The sequence below is a fragment of the Lycium ferocissimum genome, chromosome 6 (genome assembly GCF_029784015.1).
Source record: "Lycium ferocissimum isolate CSIRO_LF1 chromosome 6, AGI_CSIRO_Lferr_CH_V1, whole genome shotgun sequence".
NCBI classification, from domain to species: Eukaryota; Viridiplantae; Streptophyta; class Magnoliopsida; order Solanales; family Solanaceae; genus Lycium; species Lycium ferocissimum.
In genome coordinates this window covers 48449345-48471519 of record NC_081347.1, presented here as the reverse complement: position 1 = coordinate 48471519, position 22175 = coordinate 48449345, and the positions used below count along the sequence as shown (strand labels likewise).

The following is a 22175-nucleotide window of genomic DNA, read 5'->3' as shown; positions in this document are numbered from 1 at the left end:
TTTAGAAATTTCATAAGTCCAGGCTCCAACTTCTTAGATTATAAAATGTCCAAGTTTAACAAATCAATTCTAGTCCGGAAAATTGTTTCTTTGGTATATAAAAATGCTAATTTTTGAAGTCGACTCATTTCACAACTTCGTCTCAGGTTTAAGGCAAACTTATCAAACAATTTTTATCACGGGTTCAAAAGTTACTTATCATTTGAGAAATCCCTTTTGCATTGATCCAATTTTAGGCTTAACCAAAATTCCATTTTTTCATTTTTTATGCTTGGCCATAATCTCAAACAGTTTTAAACTCTAAATCGAGCTAAGTCTTGTCCTTTTTTTTCTTTCCATGCAAAGCAGTTTATTGTCCAAGTTTAAAATGGTTTGACGACTTCCTAGAACACTAGAGTTTTCCTAAGTTCTAACATACACAAGGGGTTCATTATTTACACATTCAGGACATAACAATATATATACATGCAAGATACATATGAAGTAAAGAAGTGAAGAAAGTAGATCTTTAACTGATAGGCCTACCCAAACGCATCAGTGCCATTTTCACGCATGACTGGGCCTTCAACATATTAGCTTCCATTTCTCCTTCTTCGGACTCGATCAAGAAAGGGGTTGGGCCTCCAGCCCAACAGGTTTGATGCAAGGGTGGCCCGAATGGCCCAAGTTGAATTCACATGGAACATAAAGGGATAAAGATTAGTATTCGTCTAAGTATTTGGACTAAGGCACACACAATTCATACTTAAGCAAGTAAAATACAGAGAGGAAATCAAGCAGCTACATAAAGAAAACAAAGCAGAGGAGATATAATAGCTTGAGGCGGAGGCCCAACATCAAATAACAATCAAGGAAAATTCATAACCCAAACCATAATTCATGTATAGGCCCATATGACAAAAACATTCAAAAGGGGTAAATTTGGCCCAAATCTTTGTTCTCATGACAAATTCCAGCATTCATCCAAAGGGGTATATGAAGTACCTCTTGTATACACCCTGGTGTATGCAGAATGTATACTTCATATACTCCCTACCTAACACATGATTTTTTGCAACACATAGAGGAAGAGAAGATACATAATTTAGGAAAAAGTCAGCCTCAGCAAAATGGCACTTCACAGTTCAAGCACAACAGTCCATAACCAATTTTATACTAACTTTAAGACCTTTATAAAAAGAGACAGCCTATCTTTTGAAATGGTTTAAATGCCTAAATCATTTTACTAAAGTCTTCCCAATTCTAAATGTAACACATAGACATGAACAAGTTTGACAAATTAAACTAATGATCTTAAATAACATGATTCGGACCTCAGATTCACATAAACTAACATATGGAGACCAAATAAAACAACTACCAAGTTATTTACAATAGACGAAATCTTGATTAGCATGTTTAGCCTCTTTCCAACTTCATATTTCATTACAAATCCCAGACTTTAGCCTCTTAACTCATAACAGATTCCAAATATTGCATAAGCGAGAGTTGTTGTCCACAGATTGTTTCAAACAAACAAGATTCAGCTTAGTAAGGGGACACTGACTTTAAATCACTTATATTTAAACACAAATCTAAACTTCAAAACTCACAGGACATCATTTTCATTTTTTAGTTTCAAAAGTGTTTTGAAAGGTAACATAAGTGTTTTATGTGATTCAAAACATCTGACAACATCAAGCAATACCAACAAAGACTTAGTTAAATAAGCTAGGGACTTTACTTATGTGGGAAATACATGAGGCATTTTGACAACATGGTTGTAGTTTTGAACCTAGTGACATGAATTTTTTGGAAAAAGAATGCACAGATTAAGGCAATAATGATTCTTCAGACTCCACAATGGAATATTATGTACTCAACATCAATGTATAGCAAAGTCATGAATTCAACCACTTAGGTAGATTTAAAAAAAGACAGAGACAAGACTAAACAGTTTAAGTCTAGCTTAATTTCACAACACAAGTAGATATTTATATAGTTACCAGTTTAAGCCTTAAATGAATCAATAGACTACACATATTAACGGGGATTTAGCAATTTTAGGTGAGGCAAATGCTTGATCATGTTATATTACATACAAACTATCTTGAACAGATAAGCATACTAGATAGGATTGATTAGGGATCCTACATCTTTAATCCTACTTAACTGGCAAAAACAGGATTAATATGAGCTAACAATTACCTTAAACTAAACAACTAAGTATAACTTATAAGTAAATAATCTAAGCCAATTACAATTAAAGGGCATAATTAATAGCTCAAAACAGACCTAGGCTACACTAAAGCAAGATTAAACTAATTAACTACATAAGACATAAATCACATAAAACAATGAATTAACACATAATTACTGAAAAATTAACTAAAGAAAAAAAAATTACCTTTTTGAGGTGCAACCTTGTCGAGAATGGACTTGGATGCTTCCTTGCTCCTCAACTTCACAACTCAGCCACATAACACAAGGAAAGTATTTAAAATTTTTACTTGACCCGAATTTCAAAGTTTCCAAGCAATTCTTGCCAAAACTTAAGAGAAGTCGAGTTTTTTTTTTTTTTTTTTGGTGAATATCTGTAAAATATTTGATCCAGGTCTTGTTCAAATGGTAGAAATGGGGTTCTTATTTATAGAACCCCCAAACTTGAGAAAACCTAATCCCAAGCCGATGTGGGACAAGTTCATATTTTGGAAATTTTCTCTCTAATTCAAAATGCAACGACTGGGATTCAAACAAATACACATATAGAGGGTCAGATTTGACCCAAACTGGATCAATCCGTTCGATTCTATATGAACGAATGAAAATCCATGATTCAAAATAGGTTAAGACAAATCCCATTAAGGGATTCCTCCTTGTTTGACCATGAATTCAGAAAACGGTAAAAGAATGGAGGGGTTATACCTCATTTGGGTTGCGTTTCGTAGAGAGAGGAGGCAAATATTTAATGTATTGCCTCAAATCATTGAACCACGACTGCATAAAGTGATTGTACACTGTCACTTTGCCATTTCAGGCAACGGTGACGAGAAGAGAGGAAAGAGAAAGGGGAGGCGGCACTAGGGTTTCACAAGAAACCCTCCCTTCACCCTTAGGCTCGTTTGGTTGCTGACTGAGGAAATGAGAGGATATTACCCTCCTTAAACTTTTTCTTGGGCCGTTATAATAAAAAGGAAATGGGGCAGTCTTTGTGTATAAATGCCTATACACATGATATACATATATTAAGAATGGCCATAATTAAGAAGGTCCATTAATTTAAACCCTTCAATTATGGCCAAACACAATTAATTAACCAATTAATCAAATTAATAGACACGACTAATTATGCAATTTGCAATTATGACCTAATCGAACTTAAACCATAAATTTGGACATTTCAATTACAGCCATTTTTAATCTGATCAATCAATTAAGGACTAATTTGCAATAATGACTTCAATTGACTTAAGTCATGAAGTTGATTGCTCCAATTAAAGCCAGAATCAAACTATTCAAGCAATTAAAGGCTAATTTTGTAATAATGACCCCAATTGAACTTAAACCATGAAAATTGTCCATTTCAATCAAAGCTAGAATTACCCAACAAATTGATTATTTCAATTATAGCCCTAATTAACCGTATAGTAAGCAATTCATGAAATTGACCATAATTAAACACTTGATTAATTACGATTAACTCAAAAAATTGTACAAATGTAAATTGACTATGCAAAATTAAGAATTGAGGGGTAGAAATGATTAATTCATTTAATTAATCAGATTTCTTGAATTAAACGGAGTAGAATGCTTAGTAATTTATTTTCTGGTAACTTTAGCAATTAAATAAATAGTTGTTTTAAATTTTATTTTTGATTAATATTTGACAAATACTCCATATTAATTATAAAAAATTTAAATTGATTTCTAAATGATTTATAATATTATCGAAGTTATTTTGCCAAATGAAATGAAGAAATATTATCTAAATAATTTTATAAAATCATTTTGACTTGTAGAAAATACACATTTTACTCCGTTTAATATCCAAGGACTCTGGGTAATTAAAATAAATTACGGGAGGTAAAAAATTAGGTGTCAACAACTTGTTGCTGACTTTGTAGTCATTTCCATCACCCGAGGCACAAGACGAAAAATTTAATGTTTTATTAATTTTAAACTTATTATATACAATATATTTTACACATATAAATGTATTCGGTAGGGTTCAGTATTTTTTCGGCTTATTTTTATAAAATAAAAAATCTACCCAATTTTTTGATACAGTTAGAAATTTATATAAAAACCGTTTATTTTATTAAAAAATCCTAATAATCGGTTGGGTACGGTTCGGTTCGATCGATTAAATCAATTTTTACAAAATCATTAACACCCCTAAATACCCCCTAATCCCTATGATTCATAGTATACAGTGTTTTTAGCAAACTCCTAGAATGTAAGAATTATTCACACTAAAGTATCCTTTAAAAATAGTATCAATTTAATATGTTTTTTTTGTTATATAAAAATTTATTTATCTAAATAAGATTAATTTTTTTTTAAAAAAAATCCATTAATACTTTCCTTACAGTATAAAAAGTCATTTATTTTGAAATTGATAAGTGAAAAGGAAAATTTATTTTTAGTATAAGAAATAAGTAAAAAGGAAGGGAGAAAATAATTTACTCCTTCCGTTTCAAAATGTTTGTCCTACTTTCCATTTTTTGTCCATTTAAAAAAGAATGTCTTTTTCCTTTTTAGCAATTTTTAATTTCAATTTTCCATATGGCAAGTTAAAGACCATATGATTAAAGGACATTTTGGTAGATTATATATATATATATATAATTTAAGACCACAATTTTTTTTTTTTTTTACCTTCTTAAACTTCGTACCAAATTAGAATCAGACAAACATTTTGAAACGGAGAAAGTACTAAATGGTAAGTAGGGGTGTTCATGGTTCGGTTTGGGTCGGTTATTGGTTAAAACCATAACCAAACCAATTTAGTCGGTTTTTAAATGTCTAAAACCATAACCAAACCAAGTAAAATAATAACCACCGGTTTGGTTATTGTCGGTTTGGTTCGGTTTTTCAATTTATGACTAGCCATGACAATTCAAATATTCTCTCTACATTCTTCAAATTTCTTATGAAGCTCTTTTTTTTTTCCTCACTACTCGCAGAGGCGAACTTTCTTTGCATATTGAAATACATGCGATGGCAATGTAAAATGAAAAGAGATAGTAGGATTTTTACTTTTTACCCTTATGCATTCGACTTATTAGAGTTGGGCTTGGATTGTTGGACTTGGACATATTCTTTTAAGACATGGGCCTTAAAAATAAGTAGACCAAAATTAAATTACTAATTAAAAGGTATAAAATATCTTTAATTATTTATGAAAAGTTAATATTATACATATAAATAATTATAAATTTTATGTATATAATTATCGGTTTGGTTCGGTTATTTATTCGGTTATTTTTTACTATAACCATAACCAAACCAATTACTATCGGTTTTTCAAATTTAAAACCAAACCAAACCAAATGTCGGTTTTTTTATTCGGTTTGGTTAAATTTTTGGTTTAGTTTTGGTTTTAACCAAAACTGTAAACAACCCTAATGGTAAGATCCAAAAAAAATACTATAGTGTCAGCATAGACCAATTATAGGCCCAATGAATTGACTTTGAAAATGAATGAGTATAACGAAAAATCTTACACGTGTAAGAGCTTTATAGGATGAAAGTTTAATGTGAGGACGATAAAATTCTTTGATTCACACTTAAACAGTACTAGTAATTTATCTTCATCTCAATTTTCTCGTCATAATTTAGTTGATGCAAAACTTAAGAAAATATTATTTGACAAATTACTATTATATATAAGAGGGAATGACGAGATTTGGTCGTCCTAACAGGGTAGTACTGAGTTTTGACATTTTGATGTAAAGCTGCGACACGTGGCTGCTGCAGCATGCTCCTACTTTTGCCCTCATGGAAAGACCTTTGACTCTTTCGTGATATCATGGCCACGTGGTTGTTCCTGTTGGTTGTTGCCTATTGCCCGTATTCCCATTTTTTCCTTTTTTTTTTTTACCTCATTCTCTTTCTTTAAGTCCATTGCACGTGGGCTTTGGTATTGACATATGAAGTAGTATTTTTTGTGAATTTTTTCGTGCCCTTTGTCCCTCTGGTATTTTCAGCTTTTATATTTAATTTAAAAAAAATACCTTTTTACATAATTAAAAAGGTATTAATAGTTTTTTTTTTTAAATTTTTATCCTTATTTAAATAAGTAAATGTTTACATAACCAAGAAATCATATTAAACTGGTAATATTTAATTAAGGGTAATTTAGTGAAAACACTTTTTATTTTTTAAGAGTAAGTAATTCCTTAAAGGGTGTGCCCAAGTTAAAAACTATATGAATTGCATGGAGTATTAGATTACTCTTTCTATTTATCATTATACATTTTAGTAAAATTTAGATATCCTTGGAGCTACATTATCATTTTCAACTAGATCATTTATTAGATCTTAAATTCTTACTAATTACTCTCACCTCATTTCAATTTATGTGGCACTTTTCATTTTTCAAGACTCAATTTGACTAAATTGAGAATTTAAATTAAATTAGATCGACTTAATAATTTAAATTAAAATTTAGATACTAAAAATTATACAGAAGTATTATAAATTACAATTTAATTGAAAAATAATATTTAAAACATAAGCTGTGTGTATGAAGAACTAAATTGATTCTTGAGGTTCATTTAATGAATTTATATTTTTTCCTTGATTTCGGATAAAACTAAGCTTAAATCACCACATTAAACTAGAATAAACTCTTGCCGCATGAAATATCATGAGTAAAACTAAAGCTTAATATGTATCAAGAAAATCTATTTCTATTTATGAAGAACAAAATTATATGCTCACAAATTTATAAAAATGATAGCATTTTTCATTAGCAGTGATTTGTAATTATTTCACATAATTTAAATAATGTTACTTAAAGTCGCTTGCGTCCGTTTGATATCTGATAATTCTCTTGTCAAATGTTTTTCCTCCTAAATAATTGTTTTGTTTAAAAATTATCTAATTAGGTGACTAAGACACTTTAATAATTATGAAAACTTATTAATAGTACACGTTTAATGCGCCACTGAATTATATTAATTATGCAATAAGAAAATTAATACGAATTATACTTCTTTTATTAAAATATCATTATTTTTATATTTAGAGTTTGGGACCGGACTTAGCATGGGCCTCATATAACTAGTAAATAAAATAAAATAGGAGACAATCAGAAAAGGAAAAAAAAGGGAGAAAAAAATATGCTAAAACTTGGACAACGTAGAATTGAAAGAAAAAACTTAACGCATACGTTAGAACATTATAGTGATATCAACAAATGAAAAGCTAACTAAAATCGAGCATTCTATGCTTATTAAATTGCAATATACACACGCATATATTGATAAGCATTATCAGTTGGTTTGGTAGGAGGGATAGGATGGGATGAAATTATTTCATGGGATTGAAATTCTCCCATGTTTGATCACCCGATCTCATCTATATGGGATAAAAGGTGGGATAAGTTATCTCATCCTATCCCACCCAATCCCATCTATATGGGATAACTTATCCCTTTTATCAAACTATAGAGTGGGGGGTTGGTATTAAGTATCAACTGTCAATGTGTTAGGAGCAAATGAGAAGGTATCTGATGAAATCTACTACGGATTGGTCCAAGAAAAAAACCAAGAGCTATCATTTCCGTATGAATATGCATTTACCAGCTACAAGAAAACTACTTTGACATTTGATTCTATATAAAACTCACAACCCCATCCAGCCCATCCAATCCTATTTACTAAGAAAAACGTAAGGCAACACAAGAAAAGTAAAGGAATTTTAGGAGAAGAGCTAATAGTGGTAAAGAGTACTCCCTCCGGATAAAAAAAAAGAGTCTACTTAGTCATTTGCACACCCCTTAAGAAACTATTTACTCCAAGAAAAAAATATGTAAATTAACTAAACTACCCTTAATTAAATAGGTATTGGAAATTGATCACATAACACTTATAGGGGCAAATCTGAAAAGATAAGGTTAATTGTTTCTTGATTTAATACGTAGACACTTTTTTTGACCCAAAAAAAAATAAATTAAGTGGACACTTTTTTTGATCCGGAGAGAATAATAATGAGGAATGAAATAAATAGGTTATCATTAACTTGATGCAACATTTTTAGACCTAATATAAGGAAAAATTCAAAAAATTGGGAAAGATGATAAATAGAGATTCGGGCCAAAAAGACATGCCACATCACATTTTTCATTCCAAATTGAATGAAGTGGAGTTTTTAAAATACACAAAATGGGGTAAACAACTTCATATTTATCTCTGAGGCTCCTATTATAATTTGTCTTACCTGACACTTCAGATACCTCCCAATTGTGAATACTTCCTTCTGTCTCCTGTGTCCAAAACTTTTAAATTTTTCTGAAATCCTTTCCATAATTCAATTTCTATTTTCAAGTTAAAAACCATTAGAGAGGTGTTTTTCAAAATTCTTTTTTGGAAAGTTTCAATTTTGTTTTCACCAAACGCTAACATCAAAACCATAAAGGAGTTACTATACTGTAGTAACAATCAATGGGGAGCTACATGACAGTTTTTAAATCTCGAGGAGGTTGTATGTTCAGAGCTCGGTGCATAAAGGGACCAAACTGGTATTAACTTGTTATTTTTGCTTTTCAATAAAATTGTTTAAAAGGGAACCAACCAGGGCCTTTTAATTATTGGTGACAAATAAGTTTTAAAATTGAGTTGAAGTAACTCTAGTTTTTTTAATTGAGTAGGGGTGATAATTTTTGGATTAGTGATTAGGGAGTTTTGACTCACCCCAAAGTTATATTTTTAACACTTTGACCCCAAACTTTATTTTTTACACTTTGCTCCCAAGTTATATTTTTAACACTTTAACCCCAAGCTTTATTTTTTACACTTTGCCCCAAGTTTTATTTTTAACACTTTGACCCAACCCATATAAACCCTAGGAGCCAAAAAAAAAAAAACGCGCCAAAATTTCGTTTGCTCCTGCGCCGTTTCCACCATTTTTGGCTCTTCTTTTTTGCTTCGTTTCTTCTTCTTCTTCTTGCTGCTTCTTCTTCTTATTCTGCTGCTCGCTTCTTCTTCTTCTTCTTCTTCTTCTTCTTCTTCTTCTTCTTCATCATCATCATCATCTTGACTGGATTTTGCTCAAGAAAGAAAAAAACAAGACCACCTGATTTTGCAATTTTTTTACTGGATTTCATTCGTGTAGCACTGAGAATTACTTCATAACTCATTCCATTGTTCTGCTTTCTTCTTCTTCTTCTTCGTCCGCCATTGTTGCTCAAGAAAGAAAAAAACGTGACCACCCGATTTTGCAATTTTTTGACTGGGTTTTGTTGGTGTAGCACTGGCAATTACTTCATAAGTGTTTTCCGCTCATTTGGTAAGTACAACAATGTCTTTGTTTTATTCAATTTTTCACACAGGGTATAAATCTCTTGATTTTCCAACAACTTACGATGAGTTGTTGTAGTTGTTGCAACATATAATGTGGTTGTTGCAACTTCTATAACAGATTATGAAGTTGTTGTAATTGTTAAATAAATAACTCCGCAACAATTGAGTGAGTTGTTGCAACGGATTCCACATTTGCAACAACTCAACGATCTGTTGAGTCGGCTTCGATTTTGTGCGAAACAACCCAAAAAGCGAAGCCGCTTCCAACAGATTATTGACTTGCTGCAACAAGTTGTATAATTGTTGCAACAGGTGTTCCACTTGTTGCAACAACTCAACTATCTGTTGGAGTCGAGTTCAATTTTTGTCTGAAACGTAACCCAAAAAACTGAAGTCGCTTCAATGATTATTGACTTGCTTTGCAACAAGTTGTATAGTTGTTACAACAGGTGTTCCACTTGTTGCAACAACTCAACTATCTGTTGGAGTCGGCTCGATTTTATGCAAACAACCCAAAAAATCAAGCTTCTCAATAGATTATTGACTTGTTTGCAACAAGTGTACTACTTGTTGCAACAAGTAATACACTTGTTGCAACAACTCGATAATCTGTTGGATATTTTCAACGATCAAACATTACCCCAAGAAAACCGAAGCCGACTCAATACGATTAGTGACTTGTTGCAACAAGTTTATTACCTCTTTGCAACAAGTAGTCCACTTGTTCCAACAAGTCAATAATCTGTTGGAACAACCGGCTTATAATTTGTTTTATTTTGTTATAGATTGGTATGTACTCTCATGACCAATTTTTTGTTAAACAAAATATCTTCGTGTACCTCGAACACCACTAATGGGGGACTCAATAACAATAGGGGTTGATTGCCATGGTGAATGGATCGAGAAGAACAATCGATATATTTGGCGATGGAAGGGTAGTGACACGTTAGAGACGATAGCGATGGTTGTCCAAAGAGATGTTATGTTCAATGATTTTGTGAACCTAATCATCACCTATTGCGAATTAACTTGTGAACCAAAAGATCTTGCCATCACTTACATGCACAAATCTTTTGAAAATCGAGGGTCTTGCCATTTAAGATAACCGATCAGGTTCGTTTGCGTGCTTATTTGAATGATGTAGCTAGGCCCATTTTAAGGGTATACGTTGTTGGAAGCCCGATAGAGAACCACAATTTATCTCAAGACCAACAAGATGTGTTAAATGATGAATTAGATGGGGTGGATATGGATATCACAGATAATGGAAGTGGGTCGACCCGATTCCTATACCGAAGTTGCGAGCAATACGAGGGCACTACACACAATCAATACGGTCTAGCCATGTTCAAGATGATGAAACGAGGTTTTTATAAAGGAATGTCATTCAAGAACAAGGAAGAACTAGCCACTTGGTTGAAACTTGCTTGCTTGAAGAAAGATTTTAGAATCAAGAAGGTAATTAATTCGCGTACTGTGTATTGCTTCAGATGTGTACATCCGGAGTGCAAGTGGTGGCTGAGGGTTGTGAAGCTTTTAAGTTCTGATAGATTTTGTATCGGAACCTACATAAAGCATCACACATGTGGTTCTGAGCATATTACGAGCCATAATCCACACGCTACTGCGAAAGTCATTGGTGAATACTTCAAAGATAAGTTTCCTTACGGTAAAGGCCCATTTACAAAAGATATGAGTCAATCAATCCGTACGATTTGGGTTGTAAGGTAAGTTATTGGAAGGTCTGAAGGGCATGGAGATTGCAAAGGCTTTGACAAGGGGGACACGTGAGCGCGGGTATGCGGTGCTTGATGCGTACCGTTATATGCTTCGTTCTGCAAATCCAGGAAGTAAGACGGCATTGAAGGTTGATGAAAATGGGAAGTTCAAGTACTTTTTTGTAGCCTATAAGGCTTGGATGCTTGGTTTTGCGCAAATGAAAAAAGTCATAGTTGTCGATGGGACATTCTTGAGGAGCAAGTACGAAGGAGTGTTGTTGTCAGCAGTCGCACAAGATGCGGAGAATCATATTTTTCCAGTGGCATTTTGTGTAGTGGACAAGGAGTGTGATGCTTCGTACAAATATTTTTTGAACAAATGAGAAGCTATATAGAGGATACCCCGAGTTGTGCATAATTTACGATAGACATCCAAGTATAAAAAAGGCGGTTTCAATTGTCTTCCCTACATGTCATTATGGTTTTTGCATGAGGCACACAGGGGAAAATTTGAGAACCACCTTTCACAATGGGGCGGTCGTATCTCAATTTTATAAAGCGACAAAAAGCGTACAATATTGATGTCTTCAATGACCATTTCAATCAAATCGAGATTTGGTTCTGGGGCCGCCGAACATCTTGAACGTCTTTGGATTCCACAGATGGAGCGGGCATTCTGCCCCGAAAATAGGTATTTGCACATTTCTGTTTCCAACAAGTAACGCATCTGCTGCAACTAATAGGTAACTTGTTGCGGCAGATGTTGTACTTGTTGTGATTTTTGACACAGCTGAGCCTCAGCCACATGTTCCAACACTAATATGTTTGTTTTGTCAGGTATAATTTTATGACGACAAACGCCGCTGAGTCGGTGAATTCAATGTTCAATGTTGAAAGAGAATTTCCCATTACTGCTCTATTTGATTCCATAAACAGGAGGTTTTGAGAAATTTCATGAGAGGCGTATGGAGTTCATCGACTCACCAACCATCTTTGTTCCCTTAATGGAAAAAAAAATATCAAAATTTGTCAACTTGGGTAATAAGTTATTGGCCCATCAAATTGCCAACTACAAGTTCAGCGTCATCGGTCACGGTTCAGTTGCAATAGTCGATCTGCAAAGAAGATCTTGTACTTGTAGAGTTTTTGACCTGGACAAAATACCTTGCCCACATGCTATGGCGTGACTTCGAGTCCAATATGGTGAAGACTTTGGAAGGCGGATTTATGACTACTCATCTCCATATTATAGGGTGGAGAATTACATAATTGCATCTTTGTGAGGAAATGAATCCCGTGCCTTCTGAAGAATCTTGGGAAGTTCCTATGGAGATTTTAGAGAGAGAAATACCTCCTCCGCATGTTGATCCGAGCAAACCGGGAAGAAGACGGACAAAGAGGAGGCGTGGAATTGGGGAATCACTTGCAACGAGGAAAAACAAATGCTCCATATGCAAAACAGCTGGCCATAAAAAAACTACATGCCCCAACCGAATTGTTCCCTAGTTGTTAAATTTTCAATGTCTTGTAATAATAATTACTATTGTTTGTGTTTGTGAAATTGGATTTTATGACATTTTTATGTTGTTTCTGTTAGTAAAATTGGTTTAAATGATATGTTGATCTTGCTCAAATCACCAATATATGTTATGTGGTTTTGTAATTTCTGAACAGTTTCCACCAAGTAAAAATTCTGTTGCAACAGCTGTGTAACTTGTTGGGATTTTGCCAACAAGTAATCAAACTTGTTGCAGCAACTAACTTAACTTGGTTTTCCAACAAGTGACATGACTTGTTACAGTAAGTTCCTATAGTGTTTTGAGTTTTTACAACAAATGGAATGAGTTGTTGCAGAAAGTCCTTAAGTTGTTTCATCCAACAAATGGAATGAGATGTTTCATCCACCAAGTGATATGACTTGTTCATGACTATGTTACTGTTGCCGCAATGATTATGTACTTGTTGCAACGGTTATGCAACTAACAGCATTATGCAATTCTTTGCAATGATTATGTACTTGTTGCAACATGTTATGCAATCTAACACTGCATTATTCAATTATTCAATTCTTTCAGATTATGCAATTGCCGCAGTTATGTAATTCTTCGCAACATATCATGAAATTGCTTTAACAACTAGGATATAAGTCACATATGTTTAGTTATTAACGAGAGGGAACCAACGATATTTAGTGTTAAACAAAGGGATTCAATGATATTTAGTGATCAATATATTTATCTACTAACATCCTTAATGGATTAGACGGTAATTTCATTGATTTGATGGGAAATTCTAAGCGTATACTTCCCAAATCGAGCAATCGTTAGTGTAATTTGATGAGAACTACTTGATTCACCCATATTTAGGTGTAAACAACGAAAACCAATGATAATTATTGTTTACTAAATGTTCATAGCCAATTTGATGGTATTCTGAGTCAGGACATATGATCAACTAAGCGTATACTTCCCAAATCGAGCGATCGTTGGTGTAATTTGATGAGAACTACTTGATTCACCCATATTTAGGTGTAAACAACAAAAACCAATGATATTTATTGTTTACTAAATGTTCATAGCCAATTTGATGGTATTCTGAGTCAGGACATATGATCAACTAAGCGTATACTTCCCAAATCGAGGGATCGTTGGTGTAATTTGATGAGAACTACTTGATTCACCCATATTTAGGTGTAAACAACGAAAACCAATGATATTTATTGTTTACTAAATATTCCTAACTAATTTGATGGTATTCTGAGTCAGGACATATGATCAACTAAGCGTATACTTCCCAAATCGAGGGATCGTTGGTGTAATTTGATGAGAATTACTTGATTTACCCATATTTAGGTGTAAACAACGAAAACCAATGATATTTATTGTTTACTAAATATGAAGCTTTTAAACAAGTTACTCATCCGTTACAACAGATAATGCACTTGTTGCAACATATTATGAACTTGTTGCAACAACTAACACATCTGTTGCAACAGATTACAAACTTGTTGCAACAGATGGTTTAGTTGTTGCAATTTCTTCAACAATTGAAAGATTTGTTACAACAAGGCGACTAATGCATTGCAACAGATCACAAACTTGTTGCAACAGATTATCAACTTGTTGCAACTTCTAAAACAACGGTTAGATTTATCGCAACAACTAACCTATATGTTGCAACAACTGAACCATCTGTTGCAACAAATTTACATCTTGTTGCAACAACTGACGCATCTGTTGCAACAGATTACAAACTTGTTGCAACAGATGGGTTGGTCGTTGCAACTTCTTCAACAACAGTTAGATTTGTCGCAACAACTGACCCATATGTTGCAACGACTGAACCATCTGTTGCAACAGATTAACAACTTGTTGCAACAACTTACTCATCCGTTGCAACATATTAAAAACATGTTGCAACAGATGGGTCAGTTGTTGCAACTTCTTCAACAGCTGTTAGATTTTGTGACTTGTTTAAAACTACTGAAACCACTGAACATAATATATTGAACACAACTTAAATAATGAACACCTAATATATACTTAATAAAATGTCTTAGAAAAGTACTGAACACCTAATATATACTTAAATTACATAATGTCATAAAAAAAAACTCCTAATATATACTTAAATTGTTCAACAGGCCACATTTTGGCTCCAAAAAACGCAAAATCAATGAACTGTTTATCAACCCATCTTAGGGCTCCAACACCTTTTCAATGATACCTAATGCCCATCTCCATTGCATCCTCCCTACAGAGTTGTCGCTGATTAAACTTTCGGGTTTTGTCACAGTTGTGCCAGTAAGCAAAGCCTCTATAAAAGCAATTGACCACGAACCACATGCCTTACTAGTGACATTGCGGGGCAGATTCGTAGCCTATTGAATTCCCACGATTCATTGAGTAACTTTGCGAGGCAAGTGTGCGAACATTCCACTCATTGCAATAACTTGGGCCACAATTCCATCACCGGCTCCATGAAACAAAAGAAGTCAGATTCTTCATAGACAGGAACGTTGCAGTCATACACATTTACCACTCCCTCTTCAATCATGAACTCGAGAGTGACAAAATGTGTGACATTAATATTCATCACTGTTAAAACCCTCTTTGCACCAGCCCATGAGCAGCCCCCTGGGTAGGGTCTGACACCCTACAATAGTCGACCATATCATCATCCCACTTGAATTGACAAGTCTAACCTTCGAGGCACGGCATTTGGAGCTTCTCTTTTGTCAATTACGCGTACCTCTTGGACATGTTGTTGTAAAAGTTGAGGTCCGAGATTATGTCGGTGGAATCATAGTACTCGGGGAAATTGATTTGCCTCATACGCATTAGAAGCGAGGACTTCGTCTACATACTAAAGTAAAAGTAGTAAAACAGTTAGTTACTTAGTGCAACGTTTCAACGGATTATCTACTTGTTGCAACAACTAGTTAACTTGGTGCGGCGGATTCAACAAAATAAAGGAAGCTGTTGCAACAACCGATTAACTTGCTTTAACAGATTATCTACTTGTTGCAACAATATACTAAATTAGATAGATATATACAAGTGTTGAAACTTACCCAATCCTCCCACCAAATTTCCATACTTGTCATAGCCTTGAAGTCTGCTTGCTCCAAATTCATGCATTGAGTACATGGTTCTCCCACTCTTTTTGGACTTGATTGCAGTCTCAACCTTTTTCTTTCTTTGGGCATGTACAGGCTTGAAAATATCCACCTTCTTTAGCACTTTTGGCCCAACATCAAGAAGAGGAGTCTCGATTGACTTGCGGGAGTAGCAACGGTCTTCTTGATCTAAGCGATGCAAGTGCCTTGGCAATTGCTTTGCCCCTCCTCCGAACATGAACGAGGAGTATAAGGTGAGGAAAGATTCTTTGATGGATTGATACCCCTCTTGGATATCAACCTCTGCGTAGAAGTGTTTGTGGCTTCTTGAGCTGCACCAATTCCTCCACCTTTCTAATCAGATTATCCATTTTGTCCTTGCAAGTGGTGCACTCACAAGCACATGAGGGCACCTTAGAAGTACCGGCACCAACATCAGCAAATCTTCTACCACTCAATCCACCACCACTAAAATTACCACCAAATCCGGAAAAATCACTTAATCCAGGAACTGGAGTAAATCCACCAATATTAGCATCATCACCACTTAATTTTTCCCCAGCCAAACTTGCTGGGACATCATCACCAAGTCCACCACCAACAACATCAACAGGCTGAATAACACCACCAACAGCATCAGCACCACCAACAGCAACATCACCATCAGCACCAACAACAACATGACCACCACCACCACCACTGACAACATCATCAACCCTAGTGATGGTACATCACTCCCGAAACCCATCAATCAATCTGTCGGTACCGCAGTTCTTTGGGCACAAAGGTGACAAGGCATGGCATCTCCAACTCTCTTATTGTTGGGACAAGCCATGGGTTCACAACCTGCAACAAGAAAGTAGATATATCATAATGGTGCTAAATCATAAAAAACAAATCCTATTTAAAATAAATTATCAGGTTGTTGCAAAAGGTTACACATACATTGGACAATGTCCAACAAATAGGTAACTTGTTGCGACGGTATCTTATACGTTGAAAATTTTCCAACAGATGGGTAACTTGTTGCAACAGGTTGATCATCTGTTGGATATTTTCCAACAGATGGGTAACTTGTTGCGACGGGTTACTAAATCATTGTTGTAAAAAACTAGTTGCATGTTATAACGGATTCATACATTGGGTAACTTGTTGCAACAAGTTAATTATACGTGGACATTGTCCAACAGATGGGTAACTTGTTGCAGCAGGTTACTCATGTGTTGTAAAAAACTAGTTTCATGTTATAACAGATTCATCTGTTGGGTAACTTGTTGCAACAGGTTAATTATCTGCTGGACATGTTCCAACAGATGGGTAACTTATTGCGACGGGTTACTACATTGTTGTAAAAAATTAGTTGCATGTTATAACAAATTTATACGTTGGGTAACTTGTTGCAACGGGTTAATTATACGTGGACATTTTCCAACGGATAGGTAACTTGTTGCAACGGATGCATGTGTTGTTGCAGCGATTATAAAAATTTTTTGCAACACCTAGTCATCTGTTGTGTTCTAATGCTTACTGACTTCCTTAGGGGTTGAAAAGGTCAACACTCAATTTTGTGTTGTTCCTGGCAGTGAGCCATCTAAGAATTCTTGGATAGGTAACTTCTTCGGAGTATTCCTTGACTTGATGCACGAGGTGAGGAATGGCTTCAAATGCCCAAGCCTAGAAAAAAAGATGCCATCAAAAATTAAAATAGTGATTGAAATAATTAAAAAAAAAAAAAAAAAAAGGTAAAACATTGAAGAAAATTTACCATGAAAGCCCAAGGGAAGCCATATAGGTTTTGTGTCTTCCCCGTTGGCTTCAAATGCTTCATCAAATATTCAACAGTCAAGCTAAAGCTTTGAAAACCCCGAGCATAGTTGTTGAAGGCATCATAGTCCTCAGCAAGTTTAATCAATCCAAGCGGTATGTTGTAGTTTACGTCTCTTGCCCAAAGAACAACGTCCTGAAACCAAACTAAGCACAGTGCCTCCTTGTGCTTTTTTGAGAATGTTTTGGACTCCAAATCTTGCAACAATTTCTTTTGAGTGTAGCTCTTTCCCACTAAGTTTACCAAAGAGACATCATTCTTAGCTTTGGAACCCTTTGCTTTCTTGGCTGCCTTGGGTGTCCGGGCTGGCTTGGTTAATACAACAAGGAAGAGGCTCACAAGGATAACATCTCAATCCGGTAACTATGGCAAACTCCTTCATGCCAAAGCAAACCGGCATGCCACGATAATTGATCCAAATCTCATCCTTTCTATCACAAATAATCTTACGCTTCAAAAGCTCGAAAACCATTGTCATTTGAAATCGGGCACCGGTATCTTCGAGCAAATCTAAATAGGGCCCAAAAGCGGCTAGCCCTAAAGAAATTCTCCAACCCTGTAACTGTAGAGGAGGCCCCCGAAGGTGTCAAAGCCCTTGCCCATGGTTGATCTAACCACAAAATCACCGGACAAATCCTTATTTCCATTCGGCGGCATCGTCACGCCGTACTTTTCAATGCTTTGAAACTCTTGACGACCTCTCAATCGAAGGTCTATTGGGATGCGTGACAATACTAGAAGACTCGACAAGATTGGCATCCATATTATGTTTCCTTTTTCTTCTTAACTCGGCCAAGTCGATCGTTGATTCTTCTTCATTATCATTTTCGGTTTACGCATCTTCTTCACCTCCTTCATCCCCTTCAGCTCCTTTATCCCCTTCATCTCCTTCTTCTTCACCTACTTCTTCTTCTCTCCTTCTTCTTCATCTCCTTCGACATTTTCTTCATTCATCTCCTTCGAAATGATTTTTCATCATCTTTTTCACTTTCTTCTCTAGTTTCTTCACTTTGTTCATTTTTATCACTTTCTTCTTCATGCCCACGGAGGGTTTCGTGGGTTTCCTCTCTTTCTGAAGCCCCGGTTCACTAACTCTTTCCTCGTATGTTGATTGACAAATAGCGATCACAAGTTTATCTAATGGTGTTTGCACCTTAGCTCTTTTACTACTTTCTCCCTCGGTTGGTTTCTCTCTTTTCTTTTAAGCTGGAGCCATTTTATCTACACACACGGAGATAGAAAAACGGTTTTAATTGGTTAGTGCAACATTCAAAGTAAAAAGGAAAAGGAATATGTTGCAACAAGTAATCGGTTGTTGCAACAGTTAAGAATATGTTGCAACAACTTATTACATGTTGCGTACAGAATCTTAATCATTGGAAATAGAAAAACGATAGCAAATCCTTAGCAAGCTGTTTTGATTTTTTACAACAACTTGTTAATATGCTACAACAAGCTTTGCTTCGATTCTTTGCAAAAAACCTCAACAATTGTTTTGATTTTATCCGGCGGTATGTTGGATAAAATCAAAACTTTTCCTAAACCATAGCATGACGGCAACAACAACGGCAAAAACATCTAAATTTAACTACAAAACATCTACATTTCACTACAAATACACAACCATCACAAATCTCACTCACAACTTAAACAAAATACACCAAATAGGATTTTTTTTTAACCATGCAACCTCGACGGATGTTTGCAAAACATTTATCAAACAAATCTTTGAATTTGCTTTTTTTTTAACAACAACAACAACAACAACGACAAAAACATTTAAATTTAACTACAAAACATCTATATTTCACTACAAACACACAACCATCACAAATCTCACTCACAACTTAAACAAAATACACCAAACCATGCAACCTCGGCGGATGTTTGCAAGCATCAAACAAGTCTTGAATTTGTTCGATTGTTGGAAAACATCAACAAAATTGCAAGCCTTTTTTTTTCGAAACAACAAGGAGAAGAAGAACAAAAACAATACCAAAAATCATAATTTCACAACCACAACCACTATTTACAAACTCACAAACCCCAAAAGTGCAACAAATACACGAAACTACAATAAAACAAACAACATTCAAGAAAAACCCATGCTCTTCTTCATCTTCTCTAACCAAAATCATCATTTTCACACTCTGATTTCAAAACCCTAACTTTTGAACCAAGTGAAAAAAAAAAAAAGTGTGGAGAGGAACAGCAATGGAGAATGAATAGAGAAGCAACAGCAATGGAGAGAGAGAGAGAAGAGAGAGAGAGACGCGGCAATGGCACAATGGAGAGAGAGAATGAACGACAACAATGGTGGTCACCGGTTTTTTGCGGAACGGAGAGAGAGAGAGAGAGACGGAGGCGAACCGCTTTTTTTTTTTTTTTGAAATAAGATGAACAAGTAGTTGGGATCGTGGGGGGGAGTGGGTTGGATGGAGTTTTTGTATAATGTGTGTGGGTTGGAAGAAGTTTTTGTATAATGTGTATGGGCTTTTGTGTATTTTGTAAAAGATTATAAGTTTTAAAAATTATAATTCGAGTCCCAATTTTAGTTAATCACATTTTTAAGACAAGTTTGACCTTGGCTGGTCAAACTTGTCACCATTTCTAATTATCGGACTTTTTTGTCACTTCTCATTCTAACGAGATGAAGACTATGGAAACTGAAGAAGAAAAAGATGGGTTATTTATTTCAGTGCAAATTGTTCATTGTTACAAGAGAAAATGGTTGGCATTCCAAATTTCAACTCAAACAATTCTTGCCTGGTTTTTTCCGGTAAACTCACAATCTTTACTCCTCTTTTAGTATTAATAGAGTAAAATTTGTGTAGTTTGGGAGAAAATTGATTTTGTTTAACAAGGGTTGTGTTGGTTTTTATGTTGGATTTGAATATTCTATTTTTTTTTTTAAATTTTAATTTGGTGAAATTTATTAAGTTTGATTATACCTGTGTGCACTGCCAGTCTTCCTAATTGTTTTATATCGTACCATGGCATTCTGTTACAAGCTGGTTGCATCATAAGGAAGAATATCTACTAAAGTCAGAAATGATTAGGTTTACACTATTTAAACTTACAAGGTCATTTCATATAACTTTTAATCCAAATAAAAAGGTTCATCGCATAACGTAGAAATATTTATTCATCGCAACTTTTAATTAAGATGTTCGCGATTTTTCCTACCTTTTGATCTAATTTGTTAAATAGATTCAATGGAGTATCATGGTTCTTTCTCATTGCTACCAGCAAAGTATATCTGAAAATAAAGTTATAAAGATATGCCTAAATAATGGTGAGACTATTTGGCAGGTGTAAAATATAGAGATAATGGCGTAGCCTCTCTTCACATATTATTCCACGAATGAGAGTTGTTTATATGTGTATTGGCAAATCTATCTATGGAAACAAAATCAGAAAATCCTTAAATATCTCTATCTAGGATTGTGCTATCTACGACAATGTGTCTACGTACATTCTGTAACTGATAGCAGAATTATAGCAGTTAGGAGTGAAGTCCAGGAATCAGTTAGCATTTAAAAGTTAGTTGGCCATGTCGACGGGTTGGTTAGAAGAAGTTAGTTAAGCGAGTTTTCAAGTTAGTTCGATGGGCCGATTCATTAGTTTGTCAATTAGTCGTAATTAGTCAAGTAGTTAGTAGATATTTTCATTGTATTCAACAACTATAAAGCATTGTAATTGAAGGATTTCAATCATCAATATACAGATTCATAAATTCTCTCTCTAAACTTCTATTCTCTCTTCTATTCTACTCCAATTCTTCTGGTTACATTGAACTGTCAAATTCGAGTACTCAAACCTAGAATTCTTGTTGAATTTCTGTATTTGAGTAACATTGGTATCAGAGCTTTCGAATCCTTGGATCAAAATGACAAAATCAACTCGTGCAACTGAGAACTCTAACAATGAAGTGGGTGAACTTCGTGAGATGATGCAGAAAATGTTAGTAGAAATGAGCACCTTAGCTGGTGAAGTTTCAACACTAAAGAAACTTGATCAGGTAGTGCTAGAGATGAAGGAGAAATTGACAAATCCAGTGGTCAATTTGAGGGATAAATCCCCTATAGCAAGAGAGGAAATTCCAGAAGGGTAAGGGGTCAAGTTTGAAGGAACCTCGAGGCAGTCAAGGTGGAAGACAATTTGAAGGACCTACCGGACGAGTTTGAGGAAAGATTCCAAAGAGAAAGGAGTGCTAGCAGCTACACAAACCACAGTTCTCAGTTTTCAAGGTGGTCAAAATTGGAGTTTCTGAGATTTTCTGGGGAGGATCTTAGATCTTGGTTGTTCAGAATTGAACAATTTTTCCACATGGATAATATCCTAGGAAGATAAAGTGCAAATTGCATCAATGCGGTTAAGGAGAAGCGATGCAAAGGCACATTTCTTACATGAAGTATAGACAGTACTTACAACCTCCAACATGGACTGAGTATGTAATGGCTTTGGTAGAAAGATTTGGGATAGATTATGATGATCCAATGGAGGAG

At 34.8% G+C, this 22175-nt stretch overlaps 1 long non-coding RNA gene across 1 annotated transcript; it reads right to left on the bottom strand.

Moving 5' to 3' along the window:
• Positions 1-305: 305 nt before the first annotated feature.
• On the bottom strand, positions 306-3172 carry LOC132059745 (uncharacterized). Its single transcript, XR_009415722.1, has 2 exons — positions 2905-3172; positions 306-2441 (listed from the first exon to the last, which is right to left on the bottom strand). It is a non-coding gene; the product is annotated as an uncharacterized LOC132059745 (long non-coding RNA).
• Between the last annotated feature and the right edge of the window lie 19003 nt (positions 3173-22175).